Genomic DNA, 24,576 nt, shown 5'->3' with positions numbered 1-24,576 from the left:
CAGTGCAGATGTCCAAGAGACAAAACAATTTATTTGCCAAAAAGACCTGTTCTCAAAAGGTCAGTTATATCTAACAAGCTGGCAGGTGACCTCGCCATGAGGCAATGTCACTATATGACGTATTTGCTGACTATAGTGTTTTATGCCCTGCTCTGAAGGTTATCTAATGTTCCCAAAGCAATGCAATTGAGCTTCTGCTACATGGGCTTACATTTGACAATAAGCAGCTGACCCTCTTTTATCCACACAAACACACAATGAGGTAGAGAGCAGAGGATTAGATTATTTCTCATAAAAACCGTTAAAGGTTGCAAGGTTGTTGTTGGGATCAAACCTCTTTTGCAGTTTCTGATGGACTATCCCAAGGTGATTTTTAAAAAAGCATGGAGGAATCTGCAGCAGAAATCCTTAGTGCTAATACAATACAGTGTCAGTAGTCGAAGTGATGAAACTATCACTCGATATAATTTCAAACTTGCGTTTATCTTCCCTTGGTGATCCTTTCTATTATAAGAAAAAATGCTCACTTTAGCTTCTCATTTTGAAATTCAATAGCTTTACAGTTCTACAGTTTTAGATGAGCTAAACAATTCTCTTCCAGAAGCAGAAGAACTTGTCATATCCCTTGAAGCCTGCTGCTTTTAGGGAGAGATAAGCCTGCAAGTCCTGCTAATGAGCCTGAAATAGAGCTGAGGGGGTAATTGCGTGTGAAAAGGGCAATGTGCTGAAGAACATAAGAGGCCATAAAATGAGGAGGAGCCCATTACAGCCAAACTAAGACATTTCAACTGGAAAATAGCTTGCAGTAACCAGGCGGCTTTTCAGCTGGGATGGTACACCTGATTACCTGGGGTTAATGACCAACAGAGGCCTGTTATAAAGAATAAGTGGAACATACGACAGAGATGTGGCCGACTGATTTTTTAGCACTCAAGCCCCCATTCTTCACAGTATTTTTTGCTTCATGGAGTCATTAGAAAAGCTGAGAGAAAGATATTGGTGGAGATTCAGTTCATGTATAGAAATAGAATAGAAATCTTAAAGGTCCCATATTGTAAAAAGTGTCATTTGCATGTATCAAAACGCTCAATCCACAATCAGAGCAGTCTGGGCTTTTTTTTCCCTCAGAACTTGGGAGGACCAGCCCAGGGATAAAAAAGCAAGTGAATACTGAACTTACATTTGAAAGGTTGTGACTGTACCTGCTGGAGTCTTGTCAAGGCTCTGTTGCTATGAGGTTACTTAACCCATAATGGTGAAATGCAGCTTTAACCACCACATCACCTGCTGTGGGTACATAGAAAATAAAATTCAAAAAATTCAAAATTCAAAGCTGCAAAACTTGTTTTTTTCTTTCTGTGTTACTCACAGAATACATGCTTTCTTTGTTTTTGCATTCAAAAACTATGCAATGCTTATGCATTAAGCTTTCAATGACTGTGTAGTTCCTCATGTCTGACACAAAGACCAACATACATCTTCTCTTGGCTCAGTGGACTCCAGCAGCTGCCCTCCGGAAGCATCCTATTGGTGCATCTGCAACCTGCTTGTGGGAACAGACACACATACAAATGTCAACAGTCACAGAAAAACTATACATTCAGTTTGTTTTACATTCAGAGTAATTTGCTATGTAAATGGCCTAAAAGCACAGATGAGATTAAATATATAAGATATAAATATAACTATAGCTCACGACAATTCCACAAATGATAAATGTTCCCTCAACATCTCCTTTAAGTAATAGGTAAAAGCCCCCTGGGACTTGTTTGATTTCTGTGCACAGCGGGAACAAAGAGAGCCTGGAACAAACTGTTCAATCATGAGGTTCATCAGATAATTTAGATTACTGCCTTCCTGATATTGGGCCCAGGGTTGTAAGAATTTAAATTCGATCTGTTTACTCCGTATCACATTTCAAAATGACACAGAACACCTGCCATCCCTTAAATCACCTTCTGTGTCATGCTTAACTTTTAATCCTCTATTTTTACTTATCATCAGGAAGCTGTATACTGGATTAATCAAAATGAAAACAATTTTTATATAAACTTAGCACAAAAAGTAAGGAAATTTGTCTTTGGTAGATTATTTCTCTGTGGTAACAATGCTTTTTGGCAATAAATCTTATACCGTTGGAAAGCCTGTTTAGCTCCCTTTCAAATGGTGCCCCGGCGGAGCTTTTCGTGCATCCCTGTGGAGGCTGGGGGCATTGAACCCGAGTGGACAATGTGCAAAGTTTCCATTGCTGAAGCTGCGGCGAGGAGCTGTGGTCTTAGGGTCTTATGTGCCTCAAGGGGCGGTAACCCACGAACACCGTGGTGGACACCGGTGGTCAGGGAAGCCGTCCGACTGAAGAAGGAGTCTTTCCGGGATACTCCGGATGCAGTTGCAAGGTATCGAAGGGCCCGAAGGGCTGCAGCCTCTGCCGTGAAAGAGGCAAAGCAGCGAGTGTGGGAGAAGTTCGGAGAAGACATGGAGAAGGACTTTCGGTCGGCACCAAGGTGCTTCTGGAAAGCCGTTTGCCACCTCAGGAGGGGGAAGCGGGGAACCATCCAAGCTGTGTACAGTAAGGATGGGACGCTGTTTACCTCAACTGAGGAGGTAATAGGGTGGTGGAAGCAGCACTTTGAGGAACTCCTAAATCCGACTAATACGCCCTGTATGGTAGAGGCAGATCTGGAGGATGATGGGGGATTGTTGTCAATTTCCCAGGCGGAAGTCACTGATGTAGTCAAACAACTCCACAGTGGCAAAGCCCCTGGGATTGATGAGATCCGTCCAGAAATGCTCAAGGCTCTGGGTGTGGAGGGGCTGTCTTGGTTGACACGCCTCTTCAACATTGCGTGGAAGTCTGGGATGGTGCCTAAGGAGTGGCAGACCGGGGTGGTGGTTCCCCTTTTCAAAAAGGGGGACCAGAGGGTGTGTGCCAATTACAGGGGTATCACACTTCTCAGCCTCCCCGGTAAAGTCTACTCCAAGGTGCTGTAAAGGAGGGTTCGGCCGATAGTCAAACCTCAGATTGAAGAGGAACAATGTGGATTCCGTCCTGGTCGTGGAACAATGGACCAGATCTTTACTCTCGCAAGGATCCTGGAGGGAGCCTAGGAGTATGCCCAACCGGTCTACATGTGTTTCGTGGATCTGGAGAAGGCGTATGACCGGGTCCCCCGGGAGATACTGTGGGAGGTGCTGCGGGAGTATGGGGTGAGGGGGTCTCTTCTCAGGGCCATCCAATCTCTGTACGACCAAAGCGAGAGCTGTGTCCGGGTTCTCGGCAGTAAGTCGGACTCGTTTCAGGTGAGAGTTGGCCTCCGCCAGGGCTGCGCTTTGTCACCAATCCTGTTTGTAATATTTATGGACAGGATATCGAGGCGTAGTCGGGGTGGAGAGGGGTTGCAGTTCGGTGGGCTGAGGATCTCATCGCTGCTCTTTGCGGATGATGTGGTCCTGATGGCATCATCGGCCTGTGACCTTCAGCACTCACTGGATCGGTTCGCAGCCGAGTGTGAAGCGGCTGGGATGAGGATCAGCACCTCTAAATCTGAGGCCATGGTTCTCAGCAGGAAACCGATGGAGTGCCTTCTCCAGGTAGGGAATGAGTCCTTACCCCAAGTGAAGGAGTTCAAGTACCTTGGGGTCTTGTTCGCGAGTGAGGGGACAATGGAGCGGGAGATTGGTCGGAGAATCGACGCAGCGGGTGCGGTATTACATTCAATTTATCGCACCGTTGTGACGAAAAGAGAGCTGAGCCAGAAGGCAAAGCTCTCAATCTACCGGTCAGTTTTCGTTCCTACCCTCACCTATGGTCACGAAGGCTGGGTCATGACCGAAAGAACGAGATCCAGGGTACAAGCGGCCGAAATGGGTTTCCTCAGGAGGGTGGCTGGCGTCTCCCTTAGAGATAGGGTAAGAAACTCAGTCATCCGTGAGGAGCTCGCATTATAACGTGTGTTACAAAGTGATGCACGTTCGTCACGGAAGTAAAGGCTAGACTACAATAGAGCTGTTTGGAGCAGTTTGTGAACAGTGTTTTCTGTTGGAGATGGTAAGTCCCTTTGGGGTGGACTTTTTCACAAAAAAGATATATAACACAATAAAGGAAAGGGGAATAGCCAAAAAGCATAATATGAGCACTTTAATGCGATTAATAAAATAAAAAAACACAATTTAGTGTATTTCATTAACATGTTGCCACAAGCATACACACGCACGCATGCGCACACGCACACGCACGCACACACACACACACACACACACACACACACACACACACACACACACACACACACACACCTTTACTCTATAAGTATTTGTATTCTTTAACTCCAAGCTCTAACTGTAACATTTAACCTTGAACCTATCTATTACTAAATTTTATACTAACCTCAAGTCTTTAAACGAGTGAGGACCAGCACATTGTTAATACCTGCAGAGCAGCTTTAGCTCGTCCTTGTATTGTTATGAGGCAATAGTCTTCATAAGTATAGAGAAACAAGAGCACATATGGACAAGCAGCCTCAGCTCTGAGGGGCAGTCCTGGCCTTTGGCGCTGGAAAACACAGCGCCTCCCTCTCCTGGAAGAGTCTCCAGCAGTGCCAGCTGAGCCCAATCTCTGTCTGCCAGCTGCACCCCCCCCAGGCGGGCTGCAGGAACATGGAGCTGGGGTCACCACGACACCTCCTCACTCGCTGCTAAAAATGGAATCTGTCAGGTACTGAAACTTGTCATGTTGGCCCAGTGGACACAAATATTTTTAATACCATTTCTTTCCATGAAATACTTTGCTCAAGACAGTATACAAGTTCTGTATACAAATGGTATAGTCCCTCAGTGAATGAATAGATTATCAATCTGTCTCCAGAGATGCGAACGCATGTCTTTTCCAGGAAACATTTATACGATACATGGAATACTTCTGAATTTTCATGCAGCAGTTTGTTCAGAAAAAAATAAATGGACATGGTTGTTAATGATATGGTAGTTAGGGGTGATCACTGTGTTTACAACCATGGCTAAACTAAAAAACAGTGCCACCTGTAGAAACTGTATCAAATGCATGAAATCTTATGAAAACCATCACACTTTTGTCCATGGTTTAGTTGTGCATTGAGAAAATATCACATAATAGAAACAATCTTTAGCAATATCAACATATGAATGTATTAATGATTATTGTTAAAAACAGACTGCTTTTCACATATACCAGAATATCACCATAAATCCCAAAATAAGAATCTAAACAATATATAAGCACTTTGAAACTTCAAACTCTGTAGCTCAAATAAAATGACACTTTTTAGGGCTACAGAGGGAGTATTCATTATTTTTACATGTGTTAAGTACTGCTACAGTACAATCGACTCTCCAGATTTTACTGTCTAATATGAAGATATGTAATTATTGGACTGTCAAGCAGGACATACGTGTCAGGTATTCAGTAATTAAAGGGTTGTCAATATGTTACAAGATTTGAGATAGGAAAGTGGGCTGAGGGAGCTGTTGAGAAAATATTTAAGATAAGAACACAAAATTATCAACATAGTAAAATATGCCAAAAAACATTTAAACTGTGCCTTGGGAAAATGTTAAAAATAACAACTCAAAAATAGCTAATGTGACATGTATAGTCACGCTTTAAAAATGATTGAAAAGTGATCAAATCTAATTCATAATTTTAACCTTTAACTACAGTGATCTCAGCATTAGTAACTACAGTATATTTTAACAGTCCCTGGAGAAAATCCTGGATGACACTTTGAATAACGATGCCAATGACCCAGCTGCCAAAACAAGAAGAAATAATGGCTTCAAATAATGACTTGTCAGGATTTGTATGAGGAAATGAGACAGAAATAGCTCTGCTTGAGAAAAAAAAAGATGTGCCTATTTTTATCCCTGTACTCTTCTCCTTTGTCTAATTTTAGTTAAGAATTACTCTTGCTGGCTGACCAGGCAGAGGTCTCATCCATCTGCACAAGGGTGTTAAATAGGAAATTTGGAAGAACAACTCCTTCCGCCTTCCAAATTTAAAAAAAAACCTGGATTCACATACACAAAAATGCTGAGTTCTCAAAGTCACAACATTTTGTTCATTTAGAGGTCAATTTGAGTCACTACTAGAGAGAAGTTTGAGATGTTTTGGGATCTATGATGTCATTTTAAAACACACCAGTGATGATGGTGTCATTGACGTAATGAGCTGTTTCACCTTCACTTTACAACAAGTAGATAGTGCGGCATTAGCCCAGCGTACAGGACACCAGAGAACACTTTGCCATTTAACTTCCAGATTCACGGGCAAAGCATTTGGCTCTTAATTGGCCATTTGCAATTTGAGCAATTCTGTCTCTTTAGTTCTCCTACCCCCACAGGACTGCTCTGTGGGTCAAAAAGTAAAGGTTTGGGGTTTAATTAGAAGGAAATTAACTGTATTGCCGTTTTTAACATGACCTATAGATAATTCTATTTCAAAGTATGACTGACAGTATCTTTCTATACTGTGCTGCACTCGTCCTCAAAGTCACTTTTTTTTATAAAATAAGCAACGCAAAGGCTGAGTAGAGGGGCTGCTGGTATACAAATAGGTTCTGTAATGAAAAATGTTTTGCGGTTTTATATGTTTTCATTACTTGTGTGTTTTGGTAGGTGGATTCTTCACACTATGTTGTTTGTGGGTGGGACACAAGGACTTTAATCTTCCCCTGTCGGCAAAGATAAAAATGAAGGACTCAAATCAATGCCAACAGAAACATAATTGATTATTATTATGTAAACTGACCAAGGAATTGAGAAATGCAGCATTAAACTCTAACATTGAAGTAATTATACATCTTAATGAATGCATGTGTTTCGGAAGGAATATGTATTCTTTTAAAACAGAACACCTGCCACACTGAATCAATGTAATATATCTTGAAACTACGTTTTGACATTAACATTAAATCAAATGGCCCTGTAATGTGAAAGAATTACCACTCCACAGCTCTACAGTGATATTAAGCCTCTTTTAGCTCATTTGTTTTGTTTTTTTCAGAACCAATTATTTGCTATTTGGTTGAATCACTGTATGCTACTGTACCTCCTTAGCAAGGATGCATCTAGCTTGTGGAGGAAGTCAAATATCTTGAAGCTAAAAACCCAGATATTTTGTGGAGAGCAAACCAGGCCTAAAAAGGAGAGTGAATATTCAGGTGGACTGAGACACATCTCCAAATCAATGTCCCCTGGAATTGAAACTGTTAACACTTTAGCCCTGACAACTGTATAAGCTGGAGATGTGGTGGTGGCTGTGTATTTTGATATTTTCTGCCCCCTGGTGGCCAAAATAGTAATACTATATATCACTATGTTATTATAAGTACTGTATGTGGCATCTACATAAGAAAGCAAACTAGCAGTTTAATGAAACTAACTTGTCCATGCATTTATGACAATCAAACTCTTTTGCCACGCAAAAGGCCTTAAATCACAATATCTGTGTTAAAAAAAGAACCAACATTGCACACATTTTAAATGTTGTCAGAAAAGCAATGCTGATGAGGGATCGTACAATTTTCTGCCTGCAGACGCTCCCTATGTATCACCCCAACAAACACACTGAAGGTAAACCCATTTTTCACACTGATGAGGCAGACAATTTGAGAGACGGCCACCACAATCACACCACACACACACACACACACACACACACACACACACACACACACACACACACACTCACATTTTGTTTTAGTCTGGTTTAGTCTCATGTTCAAACGGAAAGTTGGATATTTTTAGATAAGAGTATCACCATTCTGTCAAATTAGACTCAAATGTTATGAGACAGCCAATGAAATCTTCCAAACAATCCAACAACAAAGTCTCATCAGCTGAACTGCCTTGGATAGGACAGCCAGTGCAGCTGATTATATCACACTGTGCAAATCTCTCTCTCTCTCTCTCTCACACACACACACAGACACACACACACACACACACACACACACACACACACACACACACACACACACACACACACACAAACACTCACACACACACACACACACACACACACTATTCAGTTTGCTATAAAATGACTGAAACAATTATTTGATTATCGAAAAAGTTGCTGATTAATTGTGAAGCCAGCTATGCCACCTGAAAATGCTAAATGTATTTTCTCTATTGTTGTTTTATTAAATGTATCCACTTTTAGGCACCTATAAGTTAGCAGGAGCATTTATCTTAGATAAACAATGGCATCAGCACTAGAGAGAAGGTGCCTTTAACGTTATACATAGGGCCTGATGACGCAGCAGGCTGGATCACAACATCCTCACTGTGAATGCATCTGTGTGGATGTGGCGAAGTGTCACCTCAGCCAGAAATCAAATGTAATCTCCCTCCACTCTAGTCTCCCAGGAGCTGGTTGTTCCTTCACCCTGCAGGTTTCTGCTCTATCTGGAAGTCTCTATTAGTGATGCTTCACAGAATATAAATGAATATAAAAGGTATATAATCTCATACAAAGGAGTAAAAATTGCATCTCTCTTGGCAACACAACAGCACTTGTAATGGTGAAGAAATCCAGTTTGTTGTGTGTAGTTCTCAGTGCCTCCGTCATTGTGAAGTCATACTGCAGGGTGAGATGGAACAGCAGGTGATTTGGAGCCAAGCAGGCGGCCGTCAGACAGATTTACACTTTGGACAAAAACAGCATCCACATGATTTGTCTCTGCACACAATATTCTCGGTCAAATGTACAGATAAACTGAGTGTGATTTCAGATGATCTGTTAGAGGGGAAAAAGAGGTTTAATTTCAGACGTCATCTTAAAACATCAGAGTGAGTAATAATCTAATTTCCCTTTAGCCAAGTTCACTCAAAGAACAAAACAGCCAGTAGTACATTTAGTTAGAACTTGATTGCAGTGTCATTTAAGTCATATGTCTGTCTACATTTGAGAACATCTTCAACAATTTGAAAAGATTCAGCTGTTTTTTTTTTTTTTTTACAGGAACCCAATCTATTTAAAATAATGCCATATTTTACATACTAAATAAAAGCATTGATGTAATTGTAATTGTATACAATACAAAGAGATAATGGTAATGAATCCGTGAACTTTTCTTGTACTCTTGAAAATTGTTTTCTTTTCAATGCATTTTTATTTTTGCAAAGTTGAATGAATGGTGGTGTTTTATGAAACTTTTTGAAGTTGAATACTGTAGTTTGTTTTGTTAGGTATGATGCTCACATTGAGCAGTGCGACAAAGTCATTGTTATGCAAGTCACAAGTAAGTCTCAAGTCTTTGCCCTCGAGTCCCGAGTCAAGTCGAGTCAAAGATGAGGCAAGTCCCGAGTCTAGTCACAAGTCAAAGCCAACAAGTCTCAAGTCGAGTCCAAAGTCCTACCATTTTAGTTTCGAGTCATTTCAAGTCCTCTTACCACAGAAATAAAATGTATACAAATCATGTATGTCTGTAAGATTTGTATTTATTTAAACCTCTTTTTATACAATGACATTAATCAAATAAGGGCCTGCACGTTTTGCAAATTGCAACTCTTTTTTTGTCGACTACCTCGTAATTTTTATAGCCAAACGGAACTATCTTCGGTATCATTTTGCCAACTGGCGCGTTGTTGCTTGTGCTTCATTGGTTGTCTTGCAATGTGCCTGCTTAGATGCTGTCGAATCAAAACAACGTGGGACTACAGTGATTGGCAGGCAGCGCGCGTGCTCTCTGCATGCATACAGGTGGTGCACATTTTTTTCACAGATGCAGATAAACTGAGAGCGGTGCGGCCGTGTTTTTCATGGGAAGTAGCAAGTCTTCTCGAGTCAAAAGGCGCAAGTCCAAGTGAAGTCACGAGTCATTGATGTTAAAGTCCAAGTCGAGTTGCAAGTCTTTGTACATTTTGTCGAGTCGAGTCTGAAGTCATCAAATTCATGACTCGAGTCCAAGTCACATGACTCGAGTCCACACCTCTGTCTATTACCAATGTCATGTCAAAACATTAATTTGGATGATATGTTTGCTCTAGTTTTTTACATTTGTTCAAATAATGATTAATTCATTAGTAATTCATACTTAATTCTGGTGCTAAATGTCAGCTCCTCAGGAAACTGTGAAGAAGTCTGATAATAAGTGTCAACGCTGACATAATGTCCTTTGACACAAAAGCTCTGATAATCTGTTATCATGAACTTAAAAACCTATAAACAAACTTAAAAAAGTCAAGCTTACGGCTCAATTTGTATCAGTTTGTATCAATTAGATCAATTAGTTTCAGATCTAAATATTAACTGCATATACTCCAGTTGTTTTTAACTCAATAATCAGGCAGTTGTTTTACTCCCATGTCACTGCTTTTCCATCTTTTGATTCAAGAGTTGTCAACCAATCACTTACTGTATACAAACTAAACATACACACATTAAATACATAACTATCACATCCATTATCTCTCTTCTACCATCTTTAAAGACACACACACACACACACACACACACACACACACGCGCACATTTACTCTCTACTCAACCCTTCTAACTAGGCCTGCAGCGACGCGTCGATGACGTCGACGCATCGACGTCAAAATTACGTCGACGTCGTATTTTTGCGTCGACGCTTCGCCACACACACATGTGGGAGACCAAAACATTGCAGGAAACAGCAACCTCCTCACAGAATTCCCAACAAAGCCTTGCAAAAAGCCTCATGAAAAGAAAAAGTCCTAAAAAAACAGCTCGCCCTTAATCATCGAAGGTATGGGAATACTTCAAATATAGTCCCAAGTACTAACGTTAGCTAAATTAATTTCATGTTTGTGTAGTGTGTTGTGTAGCCTGCGCACTTAGGTGGTGCTAGCTAACTATCTTAGCTCTCCGTGCAGTTTGTTCGTGCTAGGTTAGTAGTTAACGTTAGCTAGCTACTGGCGCCTAGACAGCTGTGTTTAGCTAACGTTAGTTATCATCTAATGTTGGCTTGAATGGTAGCTAGCTTACGGCTGCAGAACACAGCTATCTATAGTAGCTAACGTTAGCTAACGTGAACGTTAGCTACTAACCTAGCACGAACAAACTGCACAGAGAGCTAAGATGCGTTGGTTAGCCTAGCACCACCAAAGTGCACAGCGGCATTAGCATGTAAACCTACAGAATAGCAGTTAAGAGAGTGAGTTTGATTATGCATCAGGTTTTATGTTGGGACTGTTATGTTGTGTTAAACACTCTCAGGAATGTCTGTACTGTTCACTGCAGTGTTTTTCTTTTTTGCACTACAACTTGATTTTTTTGAACAAGAGTTTTGAGTTATGTTGGTACTGTAAAAGAGTAAACAGGCTGGCCTTTCATTTTGTATAACAGTAAAATAATTATTTTATTTTGTGTAAAGCAGAAGATTTTTTGCTGTGCAAAATTGTTTAATAAAATATATTAAGAATTTTTTGGTATTTATTTGAGATACATTATGGTTTTTATTAATCGAGCAACAGAAAAATAATCGTTATATTAATTGTCCAATTAGATTAGTCGACTAATCGATAAAATAATCGCCCGATTAATCGTTTAATAAATAATCGTTTACCCCCAGCTCTACTTCTAACTGACATACAGTAGACCCACGAGGAGTATTCTCTGTACACATATCGGTAGTATTGGCCTAGCGTGAGGCCTGTCTGCTGTTTAGGGAGCACCCAGAGCATTAAGTAGCAATATAAATGGAGATTAGGTCCTCCAATGTAGAGAGGAGCGCAAGGAAACAATACACATTTCCAGATAAGTAACAATGATAAAGAAGCCATGGAAATGACTGTCTGGATTACTTGCTTTATAGGAGGACATTATCCTCAAAGTGAACGCCTCTTTTGAGATGTACATAGTTATTTCTTGATTTGTGTTTCTACTGGAAGGACTCTATACTTTCATACTGTACTGATTGATACAAGTAAATAAAAAAACTTGAGGTTGTTGCAAACTCACTCAAACACAGACAGAATGTTGCTGAATCTGCTGGATGTGGAAAAGGAAAAGCTCTTTTCTGATTGTCAGGGAGGTGACGGTTTACAAGCAACAACCAAGAGACAGTTTAAACTTTAAACCACAAGCCTGCTTCTCTAACCCCAAAATACTCTGTCCTAACTATTCTATAACGTGAGAGGAAACGTCACAGTACTTCAAACTGTGAGACAGATGCAGCTGTGCTGGATCAAGGGACTTAAAATGTCAAAGTTTGATGGTTCCATCAGTCAGGGATCTGTCAAAATGGTCTTTTCAGACACAGTTCAACCATCACTGATTCAGACAGCAGTGGGAAGTAGCTGTGTGAGTTCACGTAAGCTACCCTCTCTCCTTGCTGATGCTGCTGACCTCAAGGTGTGGCTACTGTTTACATTAGAATGGAGGCAGCGGCAGCAGCTACTTTCTGCCTGAAAGCACCTTTAGACACAAAGGTAACAATTAACTAAACAAGATATGGTGTTAGCAGATACAGGACAGCCTGTAGTTATGTAGTCTAGGTACAGTTGTAATGTCTCTTTAACATAATATCTACTTTATTTAACTTATTTCAACGTGTTTTACCTATTTGTGTTTTGAAATACATGTGTTATCTATCAAGTCCTTGGTGAAAATACAGGTACACAATATAAACCAAATTTAGTTAACTGTGTATTGCATCATGATAAGACAAGATGTGTCTTTGAGACATATTTCCTTTCTTGACATTTTGTTAACTAAAAAAGCTAAGCAAAGTTGCCGCTTGCACGCAATGCATCCTGGTACATGGTAGCGGGAGAACTCGCTAGTCAATATAGCACAAACTGGGAAATGTATTTCTTCAATAGAATACAGATAGCACCAGTACTGATTGGACATCCACATTGAAGGTGGCACATTTTCAATGTCAATATGAAACATACATTTATTAGCATTAATAAACTGTTTTGGAATAAAGAATATGATTTATAATAATAAGTGACCCCAACAATGGGTGTGAATGGGTGTTAGTCTTGTGATAGACTGTCGACCTGCCAAGGCTGAAACTCGCCTCTTGCCCAGTGTATGCTGGGATATGCTCCAGCCCTCTGTGACCCTGCACAGGATAAGCAGGTATAGAAAATAGATGGTTGGATGTTTGCTGTTGTTTGTGTGGAGAGGGAGCATGACTCAGCGGTCAAACACTGGGACCGGCAGGTTAGAGGGGAATAGTCTTCTAGTTTTCTCAGAGCTCTCAAACGTCACATAACAATCTCAGCCCGTCTGAACCTGCCACATTTCATTTGATGTTTGTTTATCAGACTGGGGTCGTACTCCTTTACCTCCTCAATCAAAAAACAAGACTTTTATTTTTCATGACAAGAACTATACATATACACTTTGAACAATACATAGTTTTAACAAATGTTTGCAATTCAAAACAAAAAGGAATCATGCAGCTTGCAGATTTATGCAAATCATTCATCACAGCGAGGCCCGGGGAACAAAGCAAAAAGATGCATTTAAATAAAACAAAAGTGCTCATAGACTGAGAGAGATTTAGATAAAGAAAATGGTTGTGAGCATTTATACAATGCCCAACAATTCTTTTACCAAAAGTGGAGAAGTATACTGTAACATTTGAATATGCACAAAATCAAACCTGCATGTAAATCTACACATTCTAATAATTACAAAACTATAATGTACTGTATATACGTAGAATGTGCAGAATTAGATACACGTGTGTGTCCACTCTTGTCCTACTAAAACTCAAAATGTGGTAATGACTTAAGAAGAGTGCATAAATCATGCAGTGGTCCATTAGATGCATTTAAATTTACGAGTCAGTGTGCTCTGCTCTCCCTTGTGCTGCGTCTCGTGTTGACAGAGCAGTTTTTGTTAGTTGTTGATTTAGTTGTACGACTAATACAGTACATCTTTGTTATTTCAAAGCTGTCTTGTTCCATTCAAATCTACCTCAACCTGTCCCTCCTCTCACAACTGTCACTGATGCACCGAACAATACTTTACATGCATGTCATGTAGACAAGGGCAACATTTGTGGCCGGTGAAATTACCTGATAACCCTTTTAATTTCAAAAGAAAATAAAGAAAACTCCTGCACTTTCTCGCTCGCTGCTGGTATATTTATTCATTTAGCGCTTCTGTCTGTTGGACCTACAGCAGGTAACTTTCTAGATGCATAAATTAATAAATATACCAGCAGTAAACGAGACGCTGTGTGGCAGTGTTTTTATCTAAGTTGTGCTTTCCACAATGTTAAACTAAAAGTGAAGAACCTACACACTAACTCATGAGCCCCTCTGGATCTGAATTATTGTTTCTTTTATTTTCATAAAAAGAATCATTTACAGGCTGTTTTTGCGTTGCAGCCACATGCCAGCTAATTTGGCTTATTTCCTTCACATTTCTTTTAGATTTGCGTCTTAACAATCCCACAGTGAGACTAATTACCGAGATGATTCGTAAAAGAAATACAGGCTGCTGTCAGAGCACCGACTGAGGTGTTACACAGAGTGACGGTAATGTGACAGAGAAGTCTTCATGGATGAGGAGTATTTGATGCCGTGATGCAGAAAACTACAGCCTGATTATATTTGAATTCAGTTTGAACTCTTCCATCAACCTGAAACTCAATCACTGGGGTCCACGCCCATGTTAGGCTTGATTATCCTTCAACTCAAATTCATACCAAATACCAAATTAATTTTTTTAGTTGTAACTGTTTCCTACGAGTTTCTGATTGAGACACTTGCGTCACAACTTTAACCAGTGGTCAAGATTTCCTTCAGCATCTTGTGGGCTGCATTTATCTCCAGAGGAAAGAAAATGCAAATAAAGTGCAGCAACATCTCGGGGCCTTTCAGGAAAGTGGCCTCAAGGTCACACTTACTGGTGGTAAGTGGCCTACTTGATACCTACTGATATGAGGTCAGAAGCATTACGTACATGTAGGCACATCATCTGCTTGCTGCTGGCTGTAAAACCTTCACAGATCACATACATGTATCCAATGACAGAAAGTCCCATATAAACCATTTTTATCTGCATAGAATAGCTGTGTGTGTGTTTGTTGTTGCTCACACACATGAGACTTGTTCGAAATAAAGAGAGAAGAACTGTGAACTCCCTTGGAGGCAATACAGCGGACTTGCCAGTGTTATGTAAGGTAGTGATTGCTCCTTTTAAAGACACTGGTACCTCTGTGCTTTTCTCAACTGCTGGCTAACATTTTTCTATATTGGCAAAGATTGGACCTATTACATGCTGAGATGTCAGGCTTTGAATTGAAATAGTGTAAAAACAATGGAATGAATGGGCCAAATTTATCACAGATTTGTCTCAGTTCTTAAGGAAAGTAGGACATTTGCTTTAAATCTGTAAGAGGCTTAACCCCTCTACTGCGAGAGAAAGTAATGTTTATAATCCCTAAAGACATAAGTTTATCAAAGTTGTGGACTTAGCTATGAAGCATCCTCACAGCACTGTCCATCATAATCAGTTTGAAAGAAGACCCACCCTCGGATGACAAACAGTTAATAATGACAGAATCAATTCGAGATCTTTTATACAGAAAATACTGGTGATGTTTTTGGGTACCTGCTTTCTCTTGATTTATCTCATCTGCTTGAACTTGTTCTAGCCTCTTCTTAAATTCTAGTTTTTTCCAGATTGAAGATTTTTCATAGTATTTTCTGCTTTCTTATGGACTCCACTGTTGTGAGCAGAGTCAAACGTCCCTCTAAAACTCATATCAGAACCATGACTACACCAAACCCAAACCACCTTTAACCATAACAAAAAAAATGTATCCTCAACCTGATCATCTTAAAGTTTATATCCAATCATTTTTAATCTTATGCCTAAAACCTTCAGGTTGGTCTGGACATTCACAGTGCTTCTTCTCATAATAATGGTAGGTTTTCCAGTTGAGCAAACTGAGAGGGGACAGACAATGATGTTGTGGTGTGTGAAGCCTGATTTATACTGAAACACATCTCGATACTGTATATGTTTTCCTTCAGTGACATCCTTAACATACTCAAATATGCTGTGCTGCGACAGAGTTGTTTAATACTACTGGCATAACTCGAGTAGTAGTGAATTCAAACCTTCCGATGTATGGCAGTGGTGCTTAACACCATTAAAGATAATGATACCGGCCCACATTTGGTTTCACCACATTTTAAGTCCATGTACTTGAAATGAAGAGGACAATAGTAACTCATCACACTGATACTTTTTCTTAGATCCCTTCTAGCCAGTGGCGCAACTACCCAGTGTCAGAGGGATATGCAGCAACAATTCTGTGACAATTGGCAACCTAATCATCACCCCTGGTTGATGTGATTTGAGTGGTGAGTGGCTTTCCATCTCTGTCTGCACTATTTTTCCCCCAAAAAGGACACAGTGACAAAGTCAACAAAGTTTCAAACCATACTGGACATTTAGTGTTGTGTGGTCAAACTAATAGAACTCCTACCTGATGCCATCACTGGTCTCATCTCTACGTGATGCCATCGCTGACCTCATGTCTGTCTCATTCACTCCTTGTCTGTGTTCTTCTCCACTAAGACATATTGTCAAACAAACATTATGTAATAGACTTTTCATTAGTTTTTCCACATCAATAATATTAAGAAATGAATCTGTTGGTATCAAGTGGCTCCCCCTACACTTCCACCTAATCTTAGACCTACCTGCTGCCTTCCCCTGTCTTTCCTGATCCACCATCCTCACACCTGAATGAAATGAGCTCACTGTTAAATATAGCAGCCTAAATTCAATTCTTAAATCAGCCTAGTGACGGCATCAGATAAAACAACTATTATGCAGTAAGGTTGTGCTGCTGTTGAAATTACATTCACATTTTGTATTTTAAATATTTATATATTTTTTTTCATATTTATTAATTTTTCTTCTTGTCATTTATTGTGCATGCTACCTTATATTTACCAGTTATATTACCAGAGATATGTCATGCATGGGATTGGCACCATAGGGTTTAACCAAAATCTAAATGTAGCTATCAGCAACATTGGTTTGCATTAAGTTAGCAAACACTTGCAAGCCTCCAAGTTTGGTAGCAAATCTATGCATGATTCCATGGTAAACCAGAGTTATAGCATTAGATATGTTTTCCAGATTATTGTCATTTATTGTACATTCTACCTTATATTTACCAGTTTTCTGCTCAGCAACCTCGGTTTTGCATATTCTAAGCTAGCCGTAAACCCATTTGGCTGCTACATTCCCAGTGTTAGCAAACGCTAGCTAGTCTGTTAACATGAATATTTGCAAGCCTCCAAGCACAGACGTCACACTTTAAATCCTACCTGTTGCCTCTCACCATCCACTTATTTAACTGCTGTCGCATCCCTTAACACTCCTTTTCCCTCTTTCTTTTTCTATTTTTATCCCCAACAGCTGTTTTGCTTTGCTCTTTTTCCATAGACGACAACTGACTACTCGTACGCTCGTACCTGCTCACTCAGCGCTCCCCCTCCCTCCCCTCCCCCTCCCTCTTCTATGTCAACATTCTATGATGGAATCTTATGAGACAGGGCGCCTGCTCTAGCCTGTTAGTCTTCTGAAAAGAGAAATGATTTAGAAATGCACAACAGCAGCTACATATTGAAAATACCAATATTTCCTGTTTTTTTTTACCATCGCTTTGGCGCCCCCCATGGTGCTGCGCCCCTATGCGCCGCGTATAGCGATATACCCACTTTTGTGACACTGCTTCTAGCCTACAATTTATCCTGGAGTCATGTATTATAGTAGTTTACAGCTAAATCAATTATGTTGTCTGTAAAAACATTACAATAAAGATGACTTCGACTGGCACTGAATAAAAACATTCTGTTTTAATTGTGTGTCCCTGTATTGAGCAGCTGTTTACCCTTGAGTTGTGTAGTTTTTCTCTCCCCTCAGGGATTTCCATCCACACTTAGATGTACTGTGCGGACCGAGCTCAGTATTGCCTCATGAACAGCATCATAAAAAAACAGGCACTGAATTCTCAAACAGCAGCACACACTGTTGGTCTCAGTGTGTGCTGCTGTTCAGGTGCACAAAACCAGTACAGTCAGAGCTCATCTTGTGACAGCCTGCAGATATTTGCTGGTTGTTAGTTAGAGGGTATGTTTTAATATTTAATTAGATTAAGACATTCACCATTTCTTCTTCTGATATGCAATACAAAGTGAAACTACAACTGAAAAAAAACATAAGTCATTGTCACCAATGCCCTGTCTTCCACAGGCCTAAAGCATGCACTACACTTTATACACTGCCTCAAGACCCAGAGGGACATCCACTGTCCATTGCACATACTATCCTGATCATTTGCACATCCCTCAACATTTTTGCACATCCTGCACTAAACCATAAAGCCCTTTTTTGTATTGTTAAACAGTTATATTGTACATATTTGTTTTTGTATTGATTCATGTAAATGTAATTTCCCCTTGCAGGATAAATAAAGTATGTCTTAATCCTAATCTTAATTAGTTATTTCCTTTTAATATGTTTATGCATGCACAATCCACCAAGGCTAATTCCTTGTAAGTGTTACTTACTTGGCAATAAATCCTTTTCTGATTCTGATTCATGTACAATAAGGATTTCTCTTCTTATTGCATTTAAGCTTTCTGTACTACTTTTTCTGCAGCTTTGCCAGACTGTTATACAACATAGTCATTTTAACTCAAAGAAGCAAAACAAGTTCATCACAAATTGTTCAAAACAGAGGACATAAATATAGACAAAAACAACAAAAACAACTTCATTCATCAAACATCTCATTCTCCACACTGACTCAACATAATGATGACTGTAAGCTATTAAACAGAGTCGGTTCAGTGAATGTGAATACAATTTAAAAAACTAAGTAACTTTTCATTAGTGATGACTCATTTTACTCACTGAAACTGCAAAAGGACGGATGATTGAGTAATGTAACTGTGAGACATCCATACAATTTCCCAAAGCCTTCACTTCACTGCATGAGATAAAGATTGCTGTGATGTCAAGTTCAGAAGTCACTAAAGGTCACCAGTAATTGGTCACTGATGAATTAGGTGTTTCTTTAGATGGGTTGAGAGACGACTGATCAGCATGTAATCCGTGTGTGTGTACTCAAGGAAGCACTCTAATGCTCTGACTGTGCAGTAGTGGAATAAGATGTTGTTCCTGACTTTGGTGGTATATAAATTAGCACCTGAAATGCTGAGTCACCTGGAGTGCAGACAATACAATGTACAATGACTAGACTCATTAACATATTGTTGGGCTATTTTTATCTCTCATACGAGTATAATTAAAAGCAAAAAAATGCAGAAATTGCAGTGAGCTGTTCCGTTTGAAAAACTTGTCAGTGGTTTTTCCAGTATATATCCATCATAAATGGCAAAAAAGTGTTCCCAGATGAAGGAAAGTGTGTGTGAGGGGGCCTTGCATGCTTGTGTTTGAGTCAGTGAAGAAGAAATAGAGAAAGTAAAGTAAACGCCACGACAAAAGAGTGGGAGGAAACAATATATATCCATTTCCCTCTCGAGTATGTTTCCTAAAAGAAGCACACAAATTTCTATACGTGTCTACCTTCTGCTTTTCCTTTTGCTCACCTGTCACAATGGTGACTAGACTGGGCTCCAAAAAGAAAGAGACAGACAGGCAGAGAGAGAGAGAGGCTAATAGAGAGAGCGGATCTTTGCTGCATTGCTGGGCTGGCGCCCCATCATTTCTCCATCTCATTTAATTTATCAGATATAGCCTGGCGGAATCACCCAACCTTGGCAATGATTATGCTCACCTTGTCAGTCATTCTCTTAGTCTGTGTCTGTGGAATCACATGAGAGTTGCAGCAATGCTAACAGTAGTGTACTGCAAAGGCATTGCAACAAATGGAGCTAGATAGTATTTTTTATTCGTTTTAACAACGACTCAACATAATAAACTTCATGATGGTAGGATGTATTACAGTACTGTTGCATTAGACTGCATTCATTTGAGCTAGGTGTCCATACAGTAATAAACTGCACAGAATCATTATTCCAAAAATATACAGTAAGCACTAATTCCTCCCACAACTGATGGAGCATTTAACTGTTAAATACCATAGGGGGATGTGATTAACACATGCTTAATAGCATGTTCAAGTCCCCAGTGGAAATTTGTCAGAACATCAGCCAGCTGTTGTGGTGTAAGGGGTCAGCACAGGATTGTCTTGACTCCATATGACACCACACAGCTGCCAAAGAGTGCCAGAGTGCAGACTGATCTCATGAAGTGGCGTATGTATGACACGGCAATTCTTATGCCATTTTGGGCGTGTTATTGAGATGCATACTTGCTTTTTAGCGTGTTTATCAACGCCGTTTGGCCTCCATTGACTTACATTACCTTGCGATTGCGTGTGAATTTACGCCGTAGCGAATAGTATGGAAGGGCGAAAATCTGCATAGGGAGGTTGGTCGGGGTGGTGGATGGGTCAAACACAGGACTTTCACCCAGGAGACCGGAGATCGTGTCCCACGTGTCACGTTTCCTTCGTGTCCCGCGTGTCACGTTTCCTTCGTGTCCCGCGTGTCACGTTTCCTGAACTCAACCGTCGCTTTGTTCTTTTCCTAAACCAAACCCCGTTCTTCTTTTCCTAAACCCAACCGGTTCGTCTTTTCCTAAATCCAACCCGTGTCACGTTTCCTAAACCCAACTGTTCGCCATGATGCTAATTCCTCGAGCCATCTTTCCTGCTCTGTCTCTGTGTCGCTCTTACACTGTTGCCCCTGGCAACCGATAGTGTAGGATCCCAAAATGGTGGGTGGGCTCAGACACCTCCCAAATCGTCACTTGACAGCAAGCTACCATGACGTATGTCCTCATTGTCAATACGGCATAGACATACACGTGGATAGCTCAAAATGCGTACAGATAACACGCCACTTGGCTTTAGAAAGTGGTGTGTATGTTTACGCAAAGTCATGATGTCATGTTGCAGAGTGGGTGACATGATGACAAAGTTGGGATGTGGTTTCCATCAGTGGTTCTAATGCCAAAATGCTCTTGAGAAAATGTAAATTTCCCAGCACACCTGCTTAACGTCCAATAGCAACTGTGACTGGTTGAGACTTTGCATCTCCCAGATATAGAATATACTGTAATAGTAACAGTGATTTTAAAAGAGGGGTACGGATGAAAGGAAGCAAACATGCTCTGTGTAAACGGAGCCTTCAACCTCTGGCAGCCATAGCAGGGGGGGAGCTCTCCACAGCTGTAAATGTGTAAGCTATGTGGCTTAAATATTGAGACACAAGTCATTTTTATGCTGATGAACTACACATTCACATGTACACTAGTTTTCTAGTTATCAGGTGATTTAGAGTGTCCTGTTTACAGTTTTGCACATGTAAACTTCTAATGCTCATTACAGAAACCTGAACAAGTCCTTATACTGATTTTATGAAGCCAGTGTATGCAAGCTGTGTGATTCTAAAATAAACCAGAATACTGTGACATGTAAACAATAAGGCTTTTGGAAGTTTGAGGGTCTATCTGATATCTGCATAAACACATCTTCAACTTGAGTGAAGCACTACTCATCGTGTGCTTAGTAAAATGTATTGAATTGAGTATTTATTCCAAAACCACATTATTGTGGGAGTAATGAATACAAATCTGATATGAAATAATGTTTAGGCTAGGATCACGACAGATGAGTTCCTAGGTGCACAACATTGAAACATGACAGATGCATGCAAATGTTGCTACAAGTGAAAGAAATGCTGTCCTTAGAAGGATTCCTTGACACTGTCTCCACATCATTAGTCCTGTCTCTGAACACTCATTCCCTCAGTCTAATATTGACAAATGATGAGTAATGTTGTTAGGTCTATTGAGTTTTGTTCTTAACTCTAAGAGGAGTACAGGGAACAGTCAACTGAGGTCTGAACTGAGCCAGGAGTATAAGGTCTGTGATTGTGAATTTTATTATGGGAGATCAGGCTGGGTTGGAGCAGTAGTTGAAAATTCCACAAATAGCATGTCATAGTACTCCCTTTGATTGACAGGTGATCTCTGTGACATGCTGTGAATAAACTACTCAGAGTTGACGCATGATGGGAGGTCGGGGGGTTTCATGCAGCAGCTTTAAAATAAAGTTGGTTTCACTTTACTTACACTCATTCTGGAGCTGACCCTAACAAAAACAGAAATCTTCTTTTAACACCTGGTAAACTAGAATTATGTGAAAAGTGTATAGACATATTAAAACCTTAACAAGGGCACTATTATTAATTTTTTAGCCGTAATTAAACTTTGTCCGTACTTAGACCCACACAAACTGCTCAGCTCACAAATCATTTCACCAAAGCAATCCATTTTTAAAAGTCCTTCCAATTGATTGAGGAGCACAAGAGCAGTCTTTAATAATCCAACAACTGAGAGAGGGTGGGGGGTGTGACCCTATTTCTGGGTTTTGATGTGTGTGTGTGTGTGTGTGTGTGTGTGTGTGTGTGTGTGTGTGTGTGTGTGTGTGTGTGTGTGTGTCTGTCTGCTTCTATACCACCATACCACTATTATGTGTTCTCTGACAAGGTGACACTGCCTGACACTTGACAAGGTGTTCGACATTTGCAGGATTATTTAACAAATTAGAGGTAAAGCTGGGTGATGTTTTCTATAGAGGACAGTGCAATGACACCAAGACATTTTACACATAAAGATATTTAAATCAATTTAGTGGATTATTTAGCACCTTAAAATATATGTGACCCTCCCTGAAAAAAAAGCAAAATTAACTGTTGCTCCAAGAAGATAAAAATACACTTAAAGAAAATCATGTTAGTCGTTTCTCACTCGCCGGATGTCAGGCATTCATTCACCTCCCCTCCCACTATTTATTTTGCAAGGGGACCGTTGCTGCATCCCAGGCTTAGCACCGCCCAAGACGATCATGATTGGTTTAAAGAAATATAAACAAGCCAGAGCATTTTTTTCCCACATACCAGAATGTTAACCCGTGCAGCCAGACCATTCACCAGTGCTGGCACAGCGCTGTGGATATAGGTTTTGCAATGCAAGACTAATGTAATAGTAAACATGCTCAATGCACAATTAACAAACACAAGCAGTGCATTTCTTTTGGAAAAACTAAAAGTTTCTATGTTTGAGATGATACTTTTTGTTGTATAGTAAATTGTACCTGACAAGAATTCAAGCTGACTACACCTGCTGTTCTTTCACAAGGAGGAAACTACCACCTTTTGACCTCACCTCATCACCTTTTAAGTGTTTGATACCATAATGATATGATCACAACAAAAGGCTCTAAATGCTCTATCTGGATCTAGAGAGGCAAATCATAACTATAGCAACACATTTACTGTATGTTAATCATCTTTGCAACATACCTGTTCTTTTGCTTTTGTGACTCTCCCAACAGGAAACACAGTCTGGAAGGGCCTTTCTACGGTGGCTGACAGGGGCAAATGCCCTGCAACTTAAGAAAACACACGCAAATAGACAAAACACAAGCAGCAATGCAAAAAGAAAAACAACTTCATTAATTTGACAACACATGCGCAGCATTCAGCAAACGCACTGCAAATGCACACAACACAACCAAATACATAAACGCGCTGCAAATATGAAACAATGCAAAAAGAAAAGCACACAAACCAAGAAAACAAATGCAACAAAAAAACGCTGCATCTAGATTACACAACGGAAGTTCTCCAGACCTCTTGAGGGAGCAGCTTGATTTTCAACCCCACAGAGAGAGAGAGAGAGAGAGATAGAGAGAGAGCTAGAGAGATAGAGAGAGAGAGAGAGAGAGAGAGAGAGAGAGAGAGCAACTGCATAGACTGTAAATATTAAGTCTATGTTTGAGATATGTTTTCTCTCGTTTGGTGGGTGTGTCTCGGCTCAGGTCACAGGTGATACTCAATTAGCAGAGACGTCTGTAAACTCGTGGTAATAAAAGATTTAAAACTGCATCAGCGTTTAATGTTGACGTTTGTTTAAGCCATATTACATGAGAGGGTTTAATTTCGAGGTCCGAAAGGCACATTACTGAAGAATAGGCATCCTCAAGTGTAATATTGTGATTATACAACAACGGTTACCAACAAAATAAGTGATCAATCTGTATTCATATTGTGGAGCAATTCGCTCTTGAAATATAAAAAACTGACAGGATTCATAGTCCCACCCTGTTTAGTAAACCAGCCAATTTACCGTGGGATTTATCAAACTGAATAAATCCCGCTCGCACATATAAACACAAAACTGCTTTGCTAACTCCAACGTGTTGTAAGTAAGACATCTGCTGAAAAAGTTATTGTATTCATTAGCATGATTGCCGTACTGTTTAGTTCACAAACATCCAACACACCAAAGTACAAACACATGGCGGACCAGACGCAAGCTTTTAGTTTGAAAAGCCGAAGATTGGGGACGGCACCAGCCGGGAGGGCATGAGACGGGAGCATAGAGCTCAAGCTGTTCCACTAGCTGCTCCCTCTAGAGGTTTGGAGAACTTCCGTTGTGTAATCTAGATGCAGCGATTTTTTGTTGCATTTGTTTTCTGGGTTTGT

This window comes from Sander lucioperca, chromosome 11 (assembly GCF_008315115.2).
Source record: "Sander lucioperca isolate FBNREF2018 chromosome 11, SLUC_FBN_1.2, whole genome shotgun sequence".
Taxonomy (NCBI): domain Eukaryota; kingdom Metazoa; phylum Chordata; class Actinopteri; order Perciformes; family Percidae; genus Sander; species Sander lucioperca.
The sequence above is the reverse complement of the archived record's forward strand: the minus strand, read 5'-3'. Positions refer to the sequence as shown.